General features: G+C 35.3%; 1 long non-coding RNA gene across 9 annotated transcripts in view; it reads right to left on the bottom strand.

Annotated features, from left to right (window-relative positions):
* Positions 1-22,360, bottom strand: part of LOC137851120 (uncharacterized) — a 119,451-nt gene that overhangs the window by 18,983 nt on the left and 78,108 nt on the right. For 7 of the 9 annotated variants that reach the window (XR_011093013.1, XR_011093010.1, XR_011093012.1 and 4 more), the window contains 3 exons: positions 13,222-13,300; positions 7,900-8,010; positions 7,438-7,567 (listed from right to left, as the gene is read on the bottom strand). This is a non-coding gene — a long non-coding RNA (uncharacterized lncRNA). The remainder of the gene's footprint in view (positions 1-7,437; positions 7,568-7,899; positions 8,011-13,221; positions 13,301-22,360) is intronic. The other 2 variants (XR_011093014.1, XR_011093015.1) reach the window with 1 other exon arrangement.

Below are 22,360 nucleotides of genomic sequence, written 5' to 3'. Positions count from 1 at the left end.
AAGTTAGCCAAATATAAGTTTAAAATGCATAGTTTACCTGTGATTTTGCTTTAAATTAAGTACAAACATTCAATATTCGTTTCTAACTTCTCATTTTTTGTTAATTCAATGTAAATCTTTAAAATATAAAAATATGAGATTTTTGTAACCATTTCAGAATCTAGGTTATGAAGTTAACTGTGCAAATAATTCATATGATCAGACCAGTATAACTGTAGTGTTATAGTCACTTTCAAATTCTGAAATTATAATTCAGCTACCAGCAATTGTCTTAGACTCATAGAAACATAGAAGCATAAAATGGCTTGGAAGCATAAAATGGGTTGGAAGGGACCTTAAAAATCATCTAGTTCCACCCTCCCTTCCATTGGTAGGGAAGGCCACTAGGCCAGGTTGCCTAGGTCCCCATCCAACCTTGCCTTGAACACTTCCAGGGGTGGGGTATCCACAACTGCTCTGGGCAACCTGTTTTAGTACTTCATAGTAAATAATTTATTTCTAAAATGTAATTTAAATAAACCTATCCTCCTTTAAAACCATTCCTCCTTGTCCTATCATTATCTGACTACGTGTTCACATGATCCTGTATATCTATTTTTTGTATTAGCAATGATTCTAGAAACCTCTTTTTCTCAGAATACATTCTGGCATATAAAATGAATTCAGATGAAGTTTTACCAAACAATTTCCTAACTACAATGTCTGTTGAAATGTGGATTCTAGTTTATGTTTAAATGACCGCATATATTGTTTACAGAATAGAGAGGGGACTCAATAGCTCAGTTATGTGTGCAACTTATTTTCTGGAGATATGAGTATGTGGAATTTATCTCATTGATATAGGAGTTACCTCGTAATAGGACCATTGTTATCATGTGAAGATATACCTTGAGAGCAACATCTTGCCTTGTATTTTCAGGCACCATTTTTTGATTCCAGAGGATATTTTGAGTAATATCTGACAGTTTTCTACAGTCTCCACTTTAATGTACAGTTGGCAACTTAGCAGTACTGTACAAAACAGTTGTGACAAAATTGAGAACTGTCCACTCAGTAAAGTTTTGGTTATTGTCTTTCATAGTAAAATTTATCTTACACATATATTTAAAATAATCTTGTATTATTGCACACATATATTCAATATATATGAAGTGAAAGCAGACATTTAAGGCACCCATGTGACTACCCTGCTTTTTAAGTACATAGATACTTAGATAACGCATGGCTGTTGCTATGTGTGCTTCAATGATCTACTTATACTATTTTAGTAGATAAGAAAAGAGGAGGGAAAAAAGAAGAGATGGAGGGGCTGGGAAGAGGAAGAAAACATCAGTCTGGTCATGTAACCCCAACTGTTTTCCTATTGAGTAGGAACCTCCCTCCCTGAATGGCCACTGAGAACCATAAAGTCCTTTGAAAAAATAGCTGAATATCACTATGACAGTGTGCAATATCTTGCAGCTCACAACAACAAAATCAGAAATACTGTGACAGATTTGCAGAACAATCACTCAAAATTTCCAGTAAGTAGTGAATATTGGGTGTCTAAGGCTTTGAAGGCAGGTTGTAAGCCCCATTCTTTAAAAAAAAAAAGTCCACCTCAGGGAGATTTAGTGGGAGATTTAGCACCCAGATACAGTGACAATTAATGTTTTTTGTCACTCTAGGAAATCTTTGCTATAAAATCTCTGCCTCATTTCCATCTATAAAATAAAAACAATAGATAATTTATTTGGTCATTCTGCAGATTTCTAGTTCTTTCAAGGTGATCAAGCCCTTCAAAATAAAAAGTAATCCTAATTATCCACCAGTGATAGGTGGGGTGCCCACATTTTTACCTGTAATTAGCAACTCAAAATTTGGTGGCCATGGGATTTTCTGAAATGCTTATCCAAACAGAATTGTAAAACGACTACATGTATTATATCCTGAGTGCAAATGCATGTGTTATTTGCAAGTGAACACCATGCACTTTCAGTTAGAATTGCCCATAACAATTATTTTATTATCAAATTATAGTCCTAATTAATTAATTTTATTTATATAGTAAAGCATAGACATATGGACCTTAATCAGGTTTATAAAGGAAGCCTTCCTTAGGTAATTAGGCAAAACTTCTGCTTCGGCTAAAACAAAAATTTAGGAGTTCCAGAAATGCTCTAAGTATTCCATCTGAGGCATTTAAAATGCATTTCTAAGGGAACAGGGAAAAAGAAAGATATAAAGAAAAAAAAAAAAGGGTGTCGGCAAATCAACACAGAAAACTGGAAAACATTGCTAGTCTTGGGGCAGCAGACATTAGCTCAACATTAATGCTGAGAAATGCACAATTATGCTTAGTGGAAGGGATTGTTTCCTTTTCTAAGGCAAACCAACCTGAGGTTCTAAAATAATGCCATATCCTCAAAATGGACAGTGAAGCTTAATGAAACTTTCTTCAACATGAAAAGGAACAGAGGCCTATGGAACATAGGGCTGGAAGAAAGTCCTAGAAGATGTTATAATGCTAACAGCAAATTGTGTCTGCTTACCTACCCCAGTTTGTAAACTTTGGTCTTAAAGACAGTGTCAAAATCTTTGTCAAGTTTAATGCTAACAGTATTTTCTTCATTGCATTTTCTTACCAGAAAAAAATAAGAAACGTTTAAAGACAGGTGATGAAAATGATTACAGATGACAAGCTGAAGATTACATAGTACAAAGTACAACCTACATGGCTGAAGAAACTGAGAAGATTGGAGCTGCTTAAATTAAAAGAGAGAGAGAGAGAGACTTCAGTAGGAATACATTTGATTCAGGTAAAACAACAAAAGTTGCAGAGAAGGTCAAAAAGGGACTCCTGTTTATCTCTAACAATACACGAATGAAGATGTTTGATGAAATAGAAAAGCAATATACTTTTACACAGTTTGTAATTAACCTGTGGAACTGGCTGTCATGAAATATCAGTGCACTCAAGAGTTTCAGAGATTTAGAAAAAGAATTGTCATTTTGCCTGAGTAATGGGAATATTTACCCTTAATTTATGGAAAAAAATAATGTTTTGGACAGGACACAAAGTTTCATACTTTGATATATTAACCAATTTCCATTTAAAAGGTTGAAATAATTTCTGTCTGGAAAAATCTTTTAAAAATTCTTCTCTGCGGATGTCACAGGCAATTTTGCAGTGCTCACAGTCAGAAATTAACCACAACTCTGCAGTGTGACATAACGACTACATGGCCTATTGGCAGTTTATTGTATTTCTTGTATTTTCCCTCTACTCAGCTCTGGTGGAGGCCACACCTGTGCAGTTCTGGGCTCCCCAGTACAAGAGGGTAGGGAAATTCTAGAGTGGGTCCAGTGTAGAGCCACGAAGAAGATTAAGAGATGATTGGAGCATTCGTCTTATGAGAAAAGACTAAGCAAGCTGGGACTGTTTAGCCTAGAGGAGATTGATCTTATCAACCTTTACAAATACCTGAGGGGACAATGTAAAGAGGATGGGGACAAACTCTTCTCATTGGCAGCCAGTGATAGGACAAAAGGTAATAAATATAAATTGAACCCCAGGAGGCTTCACCAAGGTCATACGAGGAAGATCTTTTTTTATAGTTTGAGTGACAGAACTGGAACAAGCTGCCCAAAGAGGTTGTGGAGTATCCTTCTATGGAGATATTCAAAACCCATCTAGATGTAATCCTATGTAACTTGTTTTAGGTGACCCTGACTGAGCTGGAGGGTTGGACTGGATACCCTCTGGAAGTTCCTTCCAACCTCAACCATTCTGTGATTCTGTGATTTTCTGGATTTCAGAAATTAATTAATTTTTTAAATGAATCAGAATGATAGAATATCCTGATTTGGAAGAGGCTCACAAGGATCATCAAGTACAAATCCTGATTCCACACAGGACTGCCTAAAAATTAAACTATATGTCTGAGAGCATTGTCCAAACACTTATTGAACTACAGTGCTGTGACCATTTCCCTGGGGAGCCTGTTCCAGTTCCCAACCACACTTTCAGTGAAGAACCTTTTCCTAACATCCAGCCTGAACCTTCCATGATGAAACTCCATGCTGTTACCCTGGGTCCTGTCACTGTCCCCAGAGAGCAGATCTCAGCACCTGCCCCTCCGCTCCCCTTGTGAGGAAGATGTGGGCCAACATGAGGCCTCCCCTCAGTCTGTTCTTCTCTGGGCTGAACAAACCAACAAACCAAGGGACCTCAGCTGTTCTTCACATGTCTTACCTTCTAGACTTTTCATCATCTTCACAGCCCTCTTTTGGACATTTTTTTTTTTTTAATGTCCTTTTAATGCTGTGGTGCCCCAAACTGCACAAGGTACTTGAAGTGAAGCCACACCAGTGCAGAGCAGAGCAGGACAATCCCTTCTCTCAACCAGCTAGCAATGCTGTGTTTGATGCACTTCAGGAAATGGTTGGCCTTTTTGGATCTCAGGGTACATTGTTGACTCATATTCAACTTGCCATTCACCAGAAACCCCAGATCTCTTTCTGGGTGGCTGTCTTCCCTCACTCTGTATATATAACCAGGAATGCCCTATCCCAGGTGCAGAATCTGGCCCTTGCTCTTGTTAAACTTCATGCAGATTCATTGCCCACCAAACAAATGGTAGAACTAGTCTCCAAATGTTGTAAAACTCTGTTCCTATAAAGTCTTAATATGCACAAGATTTTGTCTTACTTGCTGCTTACTACAAGGAATATAATATTTCACTTCTTCTTATCAATACAATTCACTATTTTACCTATTGTGACTGTTACATTTTTGACATGACTTTCTTCTGTGACTATTCTTACTCTCTATTTTCTGTTACTGAACACAATGGAAGCTTTATTCAGTCCAGTTTCTCTTATCTGTGGTGTTTCTTTGTCTGGTTGTTTTGTAAAGAATTGAAAATGTGAGAAACTGTTCATTAAAATAATCTTTTCAGTTCCAGCATCCTTCAGTTCTACAGATACTCACACACAGTATCATGCATTGTACTTACAGTTATCAAGCCAAAAAATAAACCTGCAGAAGTCTGCTGTTTCCCTACATAAAGATATTAAGCTTTTTGCATTTTTTTCCCCAGGAAAAATTAAGAGTAAGCAAGAGAGATGAGCAAGGGAAAAAAGTTTACTTCAAAATTTTAATAGTTTTCCCTGCTGAGCAGAAGAAAAAGGTTTTCAAAAGTCATTTTGGAAGATAAAAGATTTGAACAACCAGACAAAATTACTGATGTCACATTGCTTTTCTTTGTTCAAGACAAAGGCTTGACCTTTAGTCATTCATATCCCAAGCAACTGACTTAACTCCAAACTATTAAATGTTCTGGAAATGTTTGTCTAACAATTTTATCCAGAAAAACAAATAAAATAACTAACAAGAAACTGACTACAGAATAGAACCCTCCATAACTAGGGTTAGAATACATGCCTATTGCACAGGATGAATGAAGACTTCAGGTTATGATTCCAGCTTTGCCTTTTCTCTAGTTTGTTGATTATTGTCCTTGTGAAAGAGGTGCTGAGGTCTTCAAAGCACACATGCTAAGATGTTGCTCTGATTTACCCTTTGTAAAAGTGCAACTCTTACAAGTGATGTTTTATGGAGAATGGATTCCTAAAAGTGAATATCTATGGGTTTTGTTGGTTTTCAACAACATACTGAATTTAAATAAGAGTATGTGAGTATTTGATGGAATTATCATTGAAATGACATGTACTGTAACCCCATTAAATCTGCAGATAGAAATATTCAGTTGGAAAATTCCCAAATGGTTTTATACTCAATACATCTCATTTTCTTCTTTTCTTTTATAACAACTAAAATAACAAAAAATTGTGATCTATATTTTATAAACTCTATCCCAACATTCAAGAGTCCATATACTCGTCTTTCTCCTTCTATTTGTAGCATGTAGATTTTGATTATTTAAATATATTTATTATATTTATTATATTTTATTATATTTAATTAATATTTAATTATTTATGCAAATTTTACTATATAGAATAACCTTATCTATGTAACTATATTATGTAGATAGAAGACTCTGTAGTCATATTCTGCAAGTAGTTTTAATTCAGTGATGGTTTTAATATAGTTAATGTGTAGTGAGTTGGTTGAGAAAATTGAATGTGTGTTCATGCAAGTGACTGTTGAGGATCAAAACTCTTAACATGTCCAGGCAGAAGCTGTGTTACTGTGGAATCTAGACAGTTACACAAAGGCATGAACTATCTCTGGTACAGCATCTCCTCTATACAGGACATTCTCAACATTCAGTTCTACTTTGGACTATGAGGGAGGTACAGTAATATAGGATGGTGGCAGAAATACCTCTTTTAGAATGAGGTAGTTCTCTATTTTGCAATCTTTTGGATGTTATCTCACTATACACATAATCCCATTGGTTTGCAGGAGTAAAGTAGTACTGAATGTGAACAGAGTGGTAACCTTGTGTCTAATGTGGTTTTTGAAATTAAATAAATAAATTCATGTTTTGCTCTGGGTTCTGTTATTTTTCTTTGTAATAAAACTGAGTCTTTATAGTCATATGTAGAACTAGTACCAAGTAATTGGTCTAAACATCCTTCTTGAACTTATCATCAAACCATCTATCATGTAAAACCAACTGTGCTTGGGAAGATGGACAGAGATTCTCTCCATCCTTTCTGTTGCCTCTGTCGGGAGTCTATTTAGAAAATCTTCCTCAGAATGCTCCATTACCTTAAAACATATTGTATAACACTTCTTTTTTGTTGTTGTTTTGTTTCTGTTCTTGCTTTTGTTTTGTTTTCTAGCCAAAAATCTTCAAAAGCTTTTAAATGACAAAGCCATGAAATATTGTTGTCCACATGTAAAAAGCAGAAAAATCAGCAGAAGGTCTCCTGATTTCTTTCATTCTTGATTTCTTGCAGTAAGCCAGTTATTTAATGGATAGAAAGTTATTTTAAAATCCTTCAGGATGTGAGGCAGACTACAGCAGAATCTCTCTAAGCAATGGAAAACAATGTATCACAGAATCATCTAGGTTGGAAGAGACCTCCAAGATCAGCCTTGTTAGTGTTAGGTCAAAGTCCAGCCTTTGACCTAACACTAACTAGTCCTCCACTAAACCATATCACTGAGCTCTACATCTAAACATCTTTTAAAGGCCTTCAGGGGTGGTGACTCAACCACTTCCTTGGGCAGCCCATTCCAATGCCTAACAACACTTTCGGTAAAGAAGTTTTTCCTAATATCCAACCTAAACCTCCCCTGGTGCAATTTTAGCCCATTCCCCCTCATCCTGTTGCCAGTCACGTGGGAGAATAGACCAATAAAATAAATATAATGTATAATAAAATGTATAAATAATAAGAACCTAATCTTTCCTTTTAATGAAAAACTCACAAGGGAGGAAAGATATGCATGCATGTGGACTAAAAAGTCATTGTACTTACATGCTTGTGGCCCTGTGAAGTATGATCTTCAAGCACTATTCTGACGCTTAAATGCTTCTGTGTTTCATGTTGCAAAACCTAGGTAGGGAGGAGACAGTGCGGTGTCATCTCATTTTTGGCAGCAACCTAACTGCAGAAAACAAGAGAAAACTTTGTTGTGTTATTTCAGTTTTGATATAGTCTACCCAAAATAAATAATATTTTTTATAAAACAAAACAAAAACAAAGAAAAAAAAACACAACAAACAAACAAACAAACAAACAAAAAACAACGGAAGGCCCAAAACAGCCCAGGAATCCTAGTAGTCACTGTACTTGGGGAGTGTAGAGAAGTGTACAAGTGTAGAGAAGAGAGTTGAAGTCTTAAAGAGAAGTCTTCTCCAGTAGCCTGAATTTCGCCCCCCACAGGGTCATTTAAGTCCTCCATACTATTCAAGACAGACACCACCTCTGGCTACTCACCTGGGACAGCAGAAGTCCAGCTTTAAAGTCAGTTTACTTCTTCATATTTGATGGAGGTGTTTCAAACATCCAGCAGCTTTCCTCCATACTCTATTAATAACCAGTCTCTGGCTGTAGGTAGGAAGGAACCAAGAGAAGAGAGTGCTTATATGCTTAATAAATGAAAAATCTATAAAAATCTGTCTGTCTGTCTATGTATTTATCTAAGTAGCTAGCTAGCTAGCTAGCTAGGTAGCTAACTTCTACCTTCTTCTAACCACAGCTATAGTTTCTGCTGTTATGAAAAACAGTTAATGAAAAAATATTCCAGCACTAGTAACCAAAAGTGAAAGTATCTGAGATGGATTTGTTGAATGCTAGCTGCCAGTCTCAGAGCCAGAAAATTTGGTTACTGTTTTCAGAAGTCCATTTATGGTTTGAATCATTTGGTAAAATAGCATGAAGATGAAAAAAGTTAGATTTATGGCAAAAAGCTATTCTAAAACTCCACATAATATTAAGAAATGAATGTTTGACCACCTCTCTTCCCCATCCCCCGGATTACCTTTTTGTATTCATGTACAATTTATAAAGAATTTCAGAATATTTTAGTCCATTCTATTTCACCATCAGTTCTTGTCATCCTGCTTGTGCTTTCTTGGTATCCAACAGCAGCTTTTTTTTTGACAGAGTCAAAGGTTATTTCCTAACACCTCATTGAGCTGCAGTTCCTTCCTGCACAAAATGGGCAGATACTTTCCAAAACAACTTTATTCAGATCAGTTAAATTCTGTCCACGTGTTGGTTGATGAGGTGAATGCTTAACAGAACTACCTTCTCAATTACTATGTTAGAACCATTGTTACCTATTCCAGCAATCACGTCAGAAAGTTCACCTTAAGGGCGGAAAAAACATAACTAATGAGCCATTGGTTGCAACTGGGATGGGACATTTTGGTTTATCAAGTTTAAACCCATTATAAATATATATGTATTATATATATATAATACATTAAACAACTGGACTTTTAAATGAAAAATAACTAAATAAAAGAGGACTACACCAGGGAGATGTTTTTAAGAGGCAAAATGGACATATCTAGGATAAAAGAAGAAAGTGGAAGGTTATATTCTCCAAAAACGTGTTGTCCATGAAGGATTAGAGGTGTGTGGGAGCTGAAGTTCACACTTTTAAAATGTTAATGTCAAATCAGAGAGCTTCCAATGAGCCCTCAGTAAGTTTTTCTCCCTATCTTCCTTCTGTTTTTAAAATCTACAATTATTTAGGGCTGAAGATTTAAGGAAATTAAAATATAACTCAACAGGTTTCATTAGGGTATTTTTGGGCTATAAAATGGGTGTTTGGTGTGAAAAAGGGAGTTTCTGTTTCTTACCATTGGAGCTAGTTATGCAGTGAAATAATTTCTCTGTTCAAAAGGCCTGTTGAACGCACACCAATCCTGTATTTACTTTGCATAGAATGCCTGGAGGTGTTTTGTTTTTCTCTCACTTAATCTATTTGTACTGTAGAAGTGTATTGCATCTCCTACCATACTCTTCCTAAGAATGTTACTACAACATTTCATTAGTATATTTGAAAATCTCAGAAATTACTCTTTGTGGAAGAAAGGAGAAACAACCCCAAGTAATTAACTAACATGCTATATTATTGCCTCGGTTCTTCTTTAATAGTTAATATGAAGAAACGAAAGGGGAGTCAAAGCTACCATAAAGTGTAGTACATTTCACTTACACACACTCTGTGAATTTATCACATGATAAACAAAACTTTTCCAGTCTGAGCACAGCTGTTATAAACAACTCTATTTGTATAGCTGCCCCAAACACTGTTTAGCATAAAGTTGCCTGTACTGCTAGACTGTTGTGATACCTTCCTGCCTGTTTGTTTTACTAGCATGCATCCCAGTGTGGGAACTGTATGCCATATCTGTTTGTTTGATCATGTACACTGTGTATAACATCCTGTGTTTCTTTAAGTAAGCTTCTAGGTAAAAGAAAAAGCACAGTTTTTATATCACACTCTGATGGATGTATTGATTGTATAGTCATCTAAAACTATGTTTGCAATAGTTGATCATTAACACTTATGGAGCATAGATAAGAAAACTGCCTTTTTTCCACTATTGCATCTTTACAAAATGATATTAAGCCTAACAATATATGAAAGACAGCCCTGAGATAATTTTAAATGTTTGATTCTCTTAAACGACTTTCATATAAGTTGAATTTAGAAGATCTCTTTACAGTCATTTTCAGATAGATCTACAGGATAGTTAAACAATTATGTTTTGTTTGTTTATTTTTTGTTTGTTTTGCTTGTTTGTTTTTCTTTCTTAATTGAAGAACAAAGGCAAATTCAATGTTATTTGGGAATTCATGTGCTCTGTCAAGGGGGACTTTTTCTGATCACTGGTTTGAGTATGACAACAAGGCTGCAGAGACAAAGAGAGACAGAGGAGAAAACCTGTTTCCAGGGTCATTTCAGCCAACATGAGCACCAGATTGGTGGATCCCAGTCCTGTCCCCACTTTCAGCTGCTCATTTCTGCCCCTCCCCACCCCCACACATGCCTTTTCAGTTGTATCACAACACTATTTGTGGGGCTATGCAAAGAAATAGATCAGAGAAATTATATGTGTTAAAAATAACAGCATATTTTTCACCTGTTTCAGTATCTTGATCGGCTGACCACGTGGCCTGTAGTCCCCTAACAGAGGAGGCAGTGCAGGGATGGAAGATGAGAAGCAGGGGGACAAGAGTAGGCAGCAAGAGACTGAGTTAGTGTTGCTGCTGAAGCCTCTAGAAGCTTTGCCTGAGTCAGCCTGAATAAAGATGCTGTCATAACCCTGACTTCACAATAAAAGGACAATATTGGCCAAAGGAGACTTGGATCCTGAATACAAAAAGTGATACAGTTTCTTCTTTGGAAAAAGACTCCAGCCTTTGATCCATCTTTTAAGGGAGCAGACATGCATCAAAGGAATTTCTGCTATAAATTTTAGCTGATTTTAACAAGTGCAATGCCAAATTGGTGAAAAATGGCTGAAAGAGAGTTAAAATATGTACAAAGGTAAGAAGTCTGAAACATTGCTTTGTGCATTTTGATGCTTTTGTTCATAAAGTAGCACAAAACAGAAAATCAGCTTAGCAAATGATGTAATTACTAACAGTCCACTCTACTCATCTTGTTTGGTAGACCAGAGCACCATCATACTTGCTAATGGGAAATCTTTCAGTAGAAGTCATTTAATTATAGAGCATTTGGCAGTTATATTCGCCAGTCTTTCCATATTATTCTGTCCAGTTGTCCAGTCCATATAATAGTTGACATCGATAGCAGCAAGAATATGTTATTGGAACAAAGGTAGGTAATTTCTGCTTGGAAAACTTTAGGTTTTCTTTATTCCAAAATCATAATGAAAATCTTTATTTTGAGCATCACATAGGCAAAGACATGAAAGTAACTTAACACAGGGCTATGCAGCAGCTGAGTGCTGGTAACTGTTGGTTCAGTTTTAACAAAAAGCAAATGCAACATGATGTAACATATCTTTGTACTATGTAATTACCTGAAAAATAGCGTCAAATCATCCAACATATTTAATGCCTTAACAGCAATTAATCCTGACTTCAGTGTGAGTCTAAGGCCTCTGTATTGATCTACTCATTACTCCCACCTGGTAATTGCTTACTTTTCTGTGAAAGTATTGCTTGATTTTTTTCACTCTTTATACAGTTACATTTATTATGTAGCTTAAACAAAGGCATGTTCTGGTTTTACAAACAGCAATGGACATGCTTAATTTTAAGTTTGTAACTACGCCTTGGAAGTCAAAAGCATTTCAGTTCAAAGATACATGTAACTACCCAAAGAATTGGGTCCACAGCCATGAAAAATATAAATATCTGAAACACAAATGAAAATACTTGAGCATATGCACAGCTTACAGTGGCATTACTAAGTCATTAGGGGTGATTGCTTGTGCCAGCTACCTAATATAAACATTAGATGATTTTGCATCTCCTTGATTGATCATACATTTGTTAGAGATGATGAGATGAATTTCGTATTTCCATACAGCCTGAAAAAACTAATAAAATGGAATAAGACTGTGTAAAACAGAGAAGACTTTCTTCCAAGTCTTGAAGGTCATTTCTTCATGAATACAAAACTATACCATCTCTTGGTAAAAAATGTACAAATATATTCTGTAACATAATGTTCTGTATTCATATTTTAAACATATTAGTTAAATATGAAACATATCCAGTTTGAGATCCTGTTATTAACTATAGAAAAGGTCATGACAGTAGAAAGACTGCAATAGCTACTCTGAACAAAGTAACTTGTCATTTGGTAACTAAAAAATAATATGTATATTCTCAAAACTTGTCTCTTTCTTAACCTTCATTCTTTCTTTCTAGACCCTGCTTTTTCCTCCACATTCTACCCTCCCTCCCTCCCCCAGTTCTCTTCAATTTGATCTCATCCATATGGTCTTAGACAAATTGGCTGAAAGAGATCTGGGTAAGGTGAGCAGATGTCCTGTGAAAAAAAGGCATCAGGGTGTCCATTTTTCCCTATATTTCATATTATCATACTCAGTTGCACGGTAGGGGAAAAATAATAACCAATTTACATAGAGCAAATTCCTGGATAAATCTGTTTTAAAACACTGGAAAAGGAACTTCTACAATACTTTGTCAAAATTAAAAAAAAAAATCCAAAAACAAAAACAAAAAAACATTGTTCATTCTTTGCAGTTATGCCAGCAGGTTGTCTAAAACATCTGCTCTGGCAATATGTCACAAGCAATAGCCTGTGCAGGTTAGGCCAGTACATAATAGAAGTAAATGTATTTTTAAATGCCAGGTTTTAAAAGAAGACAGATCTGCTTGGTATCTCATTAAAGAGAAATGGCTTTTCATGTCAACCCATCAGTAGTTGTGCAGCTCTGGAGAAAGTTTCAAAGGTTACAATCCATACCTTTTAACTCTTAACTAGTTTACATTTTTCCAATGAAGAAAACCATAGATAGTTTTAATTCTCAAATGATATATTTTTCTGATTTTTTTGACTTAAAAAAGTGAAAGAAAACTTGCCTTTTATCTGTATATAGCAAATTACTGTGCTCTCACCAATATCCTTCCTATTTCCTTAGAGGAAAATCCCTTAGGAGCATCATGTAGGGTTTCTATTTTATACCTTTGCTTCACTGCATGTTCATACGCATGTATACATGTACATGTATACATGTATCAGAAAAAATCTTTTAGGATTGATTCTGACTTGATGGCAAAATAACACTGAATTAAACTCACTGATTTCCTAGAAGTATTCAGTCACATCAGTAGAACTTCCAGAGAAAAAAGCTTTCTTCAGCAAAGAATTCAGCTTTCTCTGCAGAGAGCAAAATAGACATGTCTTAAGTCAAAAATCTTTATACAATCTGTATATTTTTGATTCAAATTCAGTGATACTAAATTTAAGCATGCTTGCATTTTTGTATTATCTGACTGAAAGAGAGGTATTCAAGTATGTAAAATTTACTAAACCATGGATTATCCAACAAAGAACAAAAACCAGTTAGATTATAAAAGGTTTCTGATGAATTCTATATTTAAATAGATGATTCACTTGGAATAAATTATGTTTCTGTAGTTATGCAAATACTTAGAGATTTTGATAAACTAGATCTATAACTAGTATATAACTCCAGTAGTGATAAATTTCCCTTTGTTTACTCTGATAGTAAATATAAAATAAAAATAAAATAAAAATTACATTGACACATATAAGAAGTCAATTATCTTTCTGGAAGCCCTGTGATTACCTCTGGAATAAGTCAAGTGTTATTAAGTCAAATCATTGCTCATCACAGAATACATGCATACATACCAGTTTTGGCTAAATTTTCATTGTGAGGTCAAGAATATACATGTTTGGTTAAAATGTTAGAGAAAACAAGACCAAAATAGAAGTAATACGCACAATTTTTCCTTCACTGCAGAAAAGGCCTTGCTATACCTGTTTTGGAGAACTTTTTTAAAGATCTTCCAGTGTACTCTTAGTTGGGCAAAAATCCTATAATGTGAAAATTTTTGAATCTATTTCCTTTTGAGTGTATACAAATTAGTAAACAAAGATTTTTTTTTATTTATTTTTTCTTAGAATAAGACAATTTCTTCCTTGCTTGAATTATCTCTGGATTGAAACTGAACATAAAAAAACAAACAAACAAACAAACAAACAAACAAAAAACCATCACATCTTTCTTTTTTAATAGAATTTATTTCCTTTGTTGAAATGTTGAAAAAAAAAAAAAAACCAAAAAAAAACACTCTAAAACTGTGATTAAGAAGTGTGAGGAATAAAGAAAATGAATGAAGTATAAAAATGTACCAGGAAAAAAAAAAAAAAAAAAAAAAGGACCTGATTATCTGGGGAAGATTCTGCTTTGCATTGATATTACATAATAGTATTCTGCTCTGAACTACTCTCAATTTCTTAACCAAATTACCCTTTAAATTACCAAGCAAGGGCCATATGCTTCCCTCATTTATGCTGTGTATATCTCAGATTCTCACTTAATTTAAACAAGAGAGACATGGTAAGTGTCTCTTTAGTTTGAAGGAAACCTGCATGCATTTCTTTTAGAGCAATTTTCTGAAAGTTACCATGGTGAGAACTGCTTTTTCACAGTGTCCTCCTGATCTCTGACTCAGACTAGAAGTTCCTCATTTTTGCCTTCTTTGAACCATTCTCTTTCTCATCAAGGACTAGACAAGACTCTTCTTCAGTACTTCACAATGGCTACTTTTTTCCTAAGGAGAGTTATGGTTGGTGAATAGCATCTGAGACAAGAAAAACACTAAGATTCAGAAATGAACATAAATTTGCTCCTAAATTTAAATTCATTCATAACTCAGCAAGGTCACAAAGATTAATCATATGCCTAAAAGTATGTGCAGTGTTTAGGTAACTCACTAAACTGGGGTGCGTTTTCTTGGAAATTTCCATATGTCCATAATTTGATTTTTTTTTTTCTTGGTGGACTTTTCCATGCATTGTGGTACCAAACTATTTGCTCCATTTTTTCATATGGTCTGAAATTTTTTCTCTAGTGATGTGGGGGTGAGTAATAGAACCAGAATACTATAACCTCTAACAGGAACTGGGGTTAACAAGTTGTATAAACAATTAAAAAGTGTCAGGCAAAATTTGGCTTGTTATGTTTCATTTCTAGTCTTCACAACATTACTTCTTTAAAAGGTTAATGGAAGTGGTGTAACAGAAACATGAATAGACTGAATTAGGATTTAACAGCAATGGTTTATGGACAGCCAGAAGTTGGTCATAATGAAGTAGACTTCTTGATGAAACAATTAATCTGGATGTAGAAAGAGGGAAATAACAACATATACTTCTTGACTTGCATAAATCCTGCTATATACATAAATCCTGTTAAATCTTCTATAATGGTTACATGGAGTTCACCTATTTCCACTCTTGTGCCTCTGTTCTGCTAGTTCAGTGACAACAGAAGGTCATTAAGTCTTGAAGATTTCTGTTGAATGTGAATGTGGGATGGTTGTGTGATAGGTGAGACCAAATTCTCTAAGTCTTTTTTCAGAGAACTGACCTGTGGAAAGTGAGCACCTATGAGGAGGAGTGCACTGGTGTCTACTAACTAGATTTATAAGACACAATTTTTAAATACTTGTATGTGTCTTCTATGTAAAGAGTGAGTCCTCACATTTTCCCCTGTAATCATTCATTTACAGCTCTACACCCTCTTGCTCTATAACACCACATGTTTGTCATAGGGTTTGCCAAACAGCTGGACTTAGTGTGTTGGTGTCGTTATTTTGCTGTTGGGATTGTGATCCCTGGTAGAAAATCACATTTCAAAGGATTCCTGCCACCCAGTCCTTCCCTTCTGCTTCAGTGAAGTATGGCAGCCTCCTACATTGGTAACACTGGCTCCCCCGCTAGTCAGTAATGAGGGGATCCATTACTCAGCTTTTCTCATATTAAGAAAGAGAATACTGTGCTCAGAGACAAGCAATGAGAGGAGAGAAAAACAGAAAAGCAAAAAAAAAAAAAGCTTTTTGAGACCGGTGAATCTGAAATTCAAGACCAACCAAGCAAAAAGGAAACTGTAGAATCAAGAAAGTCACACAGAGATTCAGAGGAGAAAGAAAGATTAATGTTGGTTAGTTTTGCAGGTTTCTTTTTTCTGGTTCAATGTAATTCTTCAGTTAGCTAATAATGAAGGATACTTTTTGGTGACACTTTTAAAGCATTTGTATTCCTGACTTTTAGCTCTCCTTGAGAAATGGGATTGATAATAAGCTTGATGTTATGAGTGATATTTTTAGGCTCGTGTGATTGTTTTTGTTTGGGCTCTGAGCCATAGGCCTGAGGCAGCTGGGTCCTCCACCTTATAACAGACTTCCAGTAGATATTCTGTGTTCATAAATATACAGCAGAACTCAGAAGATAGCAGTGTTGCCACCTACTCAGCAAAAGCCCAAGTAAATTAAGACAACATATTGTTGGCAGCCAAAATTGGTCCATGTGGGGAAGAAGAAAAAGTACCATATCTGTGTGATGAATGACTTACTTAAACTGTATTTAAACTATGGCTAGTGAGATAAACCAACAGTAGAATTCTGAATTTCAAGAGTCCCAGCAAGAGATTTTTACACAAATTTTTTCTTTGCCACTTTAGTAAATTACCTGCCATTTACTATTTTTCTATTCATTCACAATATACAGTTAAAGGAATCATTAATGTTTTGGAAATCTAATAGCAAAAAAACCTGTTCAGTGAAACGCTATAAAAATAGCAGCAACAAAAATGTAAAGTCTTGTTTTTTGTGTGTTTTGTTTGTTTGTTTGTTTGTTTGTTTGTTTGTTTGTTTTTTGTCTTGTCCTGGTCTACCAGTCAGTCACCTCAAGCAGCACTTCAGTAGATAGCAGAGATATCCATACCAAAGCTCATTCAGGTTGCCATTCAGATTTTTACCTCTGCATTCTGTGCTCTCTTTGTGTCAGTTTTTGCAAGTGATGCGTGTATCATTATGCTCTTCATATGACATCTGTGTCTGCCATAGTTTCGTGCATTTCAACTCAATGTACAAAAACTAGCTCAGTTGTGACCTTTGAGTTTCGTGGGCTCCTGGGTAGAATGGCAGTGGGAGGGTTCAAAAAGTGTGAAAGGGAGTTAAAAAATGTTTATATGCTTTATTTGATCTAATGTACTAGTCTCAAAGCATACTAAGTTAATTCATTGTGGATCTGTGGTACTGCTGCAGTGCCTATGTAAATTTGGTCTTTCTTCAATGCTTTTCACTGTCTTTTCTACCAGAGCACAACAGTCTTCACCTTCTACAAAACAAGCCATAAGTTTTAGTTTTGTACATGGCAAAAAGTTGATGTGCAAACCTTACTCTTTAGTGCAATTCAGTATTATGACAGGTAAGAAATAATTTTGTATTTTTTTTTCCATATTCTGTATAGTACTCTGTATTCTGTATAGCATTTCTATTGTCATATCTTTACTGTCTCCTGACGATTTCAAGTATAGTAGGACATACTTAAACGACAGGATGGGAACCTGTGAACCTCCATCACATGCTTGTCGGACATGCACGGATGACAGGATTATCAACCTCTGATGGCAGAATTAATTTTGTTAACCTTATCTGTAGTGGAAGTGGAAAATATGCAGGTGGTGAATAAATACTATGAAGAGATAATACAATTACTCAGCCTCATTAAATGGCTACACATTGTGCTATTTAGCAATGCACTCAATAGCCAGGTGTCTTGAAGTGCAGGTACAATAGATTATTAACTGTAGGGGGACAGCACACATAAAGGCATAACTGTTGAGAGTATTCAATTCATTCTGCTCAGCACCATATGCATAGAGACATGAAACAGTTGTTATTACGACATTATCTCAGCTTGTCTAATCCAGCTATCCCTATCCTTTCACCTAGCCTTCCTTTCTCTGTTATCTTCCCTTCTCTTCTCTTTACGGGCTCTAAATCTGTAAAGGAACATAACAAAATCTTTCAAATTGAAATCTATTACCTTTCCACCTTTTTTAAGAAAGGAACACAAGTTATCAACAATGCACATTAATCAGTTATAAATGAAAGTAATAACAATCCGCCATGCTCTTCTGCCTATTATCATAAGTAGCATGAAATGATAATTTAATAGTATGCAGTACTTCACTTCATCAATAAGAGTATCCAAGCAGCAAAGCACAAACACTAACAAGTGTGCAGCACAGTCAATTCTCATCACATTCCCAGGACCTGTTTCATTTTTCATCAGCTGTAACATCAGCTTATCAAGGAGCAGAAGGGAGGAAAAAAAGCTGCTTCTTCAGCCTCACTAATGTGTGGGAGGGAAGAGGGCTGCCACTCCCTTAGCACCACCCGTCTGAAAAGCTATAATGACCTTGTGGTATCTATGGTGGAGATACTACTGTCATCTTCTGCTGCCACTACTGTATTTGTTGTTTTTCCAGTCCTACACATCTCCTTGGGACAGCTGGCTCTTCCTTTCCCATCATCTTATCTTACCTTGGAAATTAAGGTTGTCTCATGTTTGGCTTTTAAAGTGGAAAGTACTGTGACTGCACAGAAGCACAGCACTCTGCGGTCAGAAACTGGCTGACACACAAGCATTGCTCTTCTGAAACACCATTTATAGCTTTGCTGTCCCTAAGCCAGGTTATTACCATGGTTCCTGCTTATACATGCCTTCATCCTTACACGTTGGGTAAAATGTGAAGATGAAAAATTTCATCCCAGATGAAAGCTTTCATCCCACTGAAACTGGTTGGGAACTCTCCATCAAAATATTCTACACTGCACAACATAAAATTTTACCATGAGAAAGATCTATTTTGCCAAAAGTAAAATAAAGTAGAATTGTTTTCTTACAAGGAAGCTGTGACTTGTATCTCATCCCCCCATCTCCTCAGGGAAGACTCTACTTTTTGAGGGTTATTGCTGTCTTTCCTCAGTTTTGACTGACAGTGTCTTATTGGAGGTATAGACCAACTCACAGAGTTGAACGCAGCACTTGACATACATGGCAGCTTCCAGGCAGTATATTGGCAGTTGCATTAGTACTAAATTAGGTGAAAATGTGAATATTTCCTCATTCCTAAACTATTATTTTTTTAAAGCTGACAGCCCTGCAAATTATTTGTCAGTGCATTTTCATTTTAAATGTTGTCAATACACTTGAAACAGCTATATAAGTAGACAAAAAGCTTGACACCATAGTCCTGTGTTTATTTTGACTTTGACTGCTAAAACTATGCCAACATCTCTGTTCTTGTGGCAGTTTACAAGTGTGCCTATATGTTACACACAATTACATGTACTATATATCTGGTGACATTGTTGTATTCATCTTAGAAGAGTACTAGTGTTTCTCTAAGTGTTAGAATTTTGGTTGGATATAATCTTTTTCAAATGAGACTTCTCATAACCTGAGAGAGCAATTTCATATCTCCCCTCTCATTTACATGTGACTGTAATTGAGCCATCTAGAAAATTCCAGGTAGATCTTTCTTGCAGTCCTACAGAAGGACTGAATGACAGATGCTATAATAGAAGCAAGAAAAGTCAGGGAGCCCCACCTATAGTCCAACAAATTCAAAGGAAAGTGCAGTAAAAAAACAGAGAAAATTTCCTTCAGATGTTCAAGGTTCTTCCTTCTCACAGGACCATGCTATCTGTCAATCTTGTTGTTAATTAAAATTTATATTGCAGTGTATAGAGAATTCTTTTTCAAAAGCTTTTAGTGATGAAAAACCTGGAAAAAAAATAATTTAAAAAATAAAAATTAAGGAAGAAGAAGAAGAAAAAGAAGGAGGAGGAGGGGGGGGGGGCGGGGGAGAAGAAAGGAAAGTAAAAAGCTGAATGTTGTCCATTTTTAGTTTTCAATATAATGTCATTTTACATGCAAAAATTTCTCATTGGACATAGATAAGAGTGTTAGTTCAGATTTGGTAGAAGACTGAAAAATATTATCTTCTAGACCAGTGCTATCAACATACGTTCTCGAAATGCATTAAGAGTTCAGACAGGTTACAATCTATTGTTAAAAGTTGTCATGTAGACAGTTTGACATAGTCTATGCTATGTTCACATCATGGATGTGACATGGTTTCTAACTGTGTTGAGTCGTTCCATGTCAGCTTTTTTTTTTTTTTTTTTATACTAACAGCGTAGACTTGCATAGACATAGAGCTTAATGGCATAGAGCTTAATGGCACTTTTTTCAGAAACTCAGTTGTTCTCTTACTGTAGTACTAATGTCTGCAAAATGCAAAATTACCATACTACCTAGTCCTTCAGGAAACAGACATTATTTTGAATTTGCTTTTTGAAAGAAAAGTCCCAGATAACTTTAGTCTGAAAGGTTAGGCAACAGTGCTAAAAAAAAAAAAAAAAAAAAACACCTGTAAGAAATGTTTAAATATGCTTGGAAAAGGGCAGATGTGACTATATTACTACATCACACATGCATAAAAAGTTAAGGCATAAAGATATTAAATGATTTCATAAATCCACAAATGACTATTATGAGCATCTTATTTTTTTTTAATTAGTATTATTATTATTATTTTCTTAATCATTCCAACCACCTGGTAATCCCTGCAGATAAACAAACGTTTTGGTTGACCAAGGAAAGTGTGTTTCTTCTGGAAAACCACACTTGTATTACACACTCTATTTTTAACCACATTGTTGTGTCAAGTGGAAAATAGCAATTTTATGATAACTTCTCCCACACCATTTATAATATATAACTTTATTATATGCAATGACATATTATTGAAACACCAAATTGTTTTCAGTAGTCACTGCAAGTATTTTTTCATTTCTCATCTCTATCATATGATTCTGATTTTAAAAAGAGAATTTATAATGAATGCTTCCTTTCTTCATGATGTCAGTTTAACATATCCTTCCCTGGTGACTTCAACACAAAGCAATCTTAGTTTATTGTATTACCAAAATCACAGTTAATACTTACTGTTGTTGTATCGTATTATTTTTAAACTTTCTTTAAAAAGAAATTCATTCAATATAAAATATTTACTAGTTACCAGATTCCACTGGGAAGAACAACTGAACCTTTAGTGCCAATTTTAAAGGTTAGGTTCTGGCTGAGGTCTGCATTTGGTATACTGATGAAGTACTTTGTCAACATCACTTGTTATCAGAGTATTATGGGAAATTGCATACCATTATACCAACTCTACTTGATGTCGTTCTGTGATAATATTACTACATATGATCCATCTAAAGCCGTCTATTTTCCTGTCAATAACTCAGTGATTATCTATTCACCTCAAGAAAATCTTCTGCCCAAGTTAAAGCAATTCTTTTCCAAACATTTTAATAGAGAAATCTAATGCTTTGTTATTGAGCATTACCCAACACAGGTCACTTGAAATTTTCTAACTCTATTGTATGTTTACATAGGCATAGCTCATTCATGTAGATTTTGACGTCAGCTGAGGAAGTGAAACATAACCATAAGCATGAAATATGTGATACATACAAGAGAAAAAAAAAAAGAAATATAATGATGTGCTAGTACTCATTTGGAATTAACAAATTTAATGTGGAATATGATATGCTGATGATAAAAAACAAACAAACAAACAAACAAATAAACAAACAAAACCTATTGGAATGAGCTGCTCAGGGAAGTGGAGGAGTCCCCATTCCTGGAAGTATTTAGGATGTGTGGACATGGCAGTAAGAGACATGGTTTAATGATGGAACTTGGTAGGCCAGGTTGATGGTCGGACATGAGGATCTTGAAGGTTGTTTTTTTTTTTTTTTTTTTAACCTAGATGATTTTATGATTCTATAAAAACAAACAAACAAAACAACAACAAACATATGTTGAAAAAGTTTCTAAGGAATTCTCAGCAAGTCAAATTGTAACAGAGGTGCTGTTATATTTATCCCAGCTTCTGCCTTTATAAGCCCTGCAATTGGACACAAGACACTTCCTTTACTTCTTCTGCAGTTGCTATTCTCATAAGCTTAAACTTTTTAAAATATCATTAGGCAAATTACCTGTATCCAGATAAATAGGCAAAAAGATTGTGTCAGTTTATAAAGGTCTAAGGGTTTGTATAGCATCTGTGTGGTTTCCAGTATTCTTTCTGGGTGAATGAGAGTTGTCAGTGAAACCTCTGAGAACAGGTAAGGGTACTTAAACAATTACAAGTGACTGTGTCTGTTTAGTTTTGATGGTGTTGGCACTAACCAGTACTAACCACCAAAGATTTCCTGTTCTGTTTCTACTTCATCATCTTAATTTATTCTGACTGTGTTTTCTTCTTGTTATTAGTCCATGAAAATCCATTTTATAAGTCCACATGTTCATGCACACAAGTTA

The sequence above is a fragment of the Anas acuta genome, chromosome 2 (assembly GCF_963932015.1).
Source record: "Anas acuta chromosome 2, bAnaAcu1.1, whole genome shotgun sequence".
Taxonomy (NCBI): domain Eukaryota; kingdom Metazoa; phylum Chordata; class Aves; order Anseriformes; family Anatidae; genus Anas; species Anas acuta.
The sequence above is the reverse complement of the archived record's forward strand: the minus strand, read 5'-3'. Positions and strand labels throughout refer to the sequence as shown.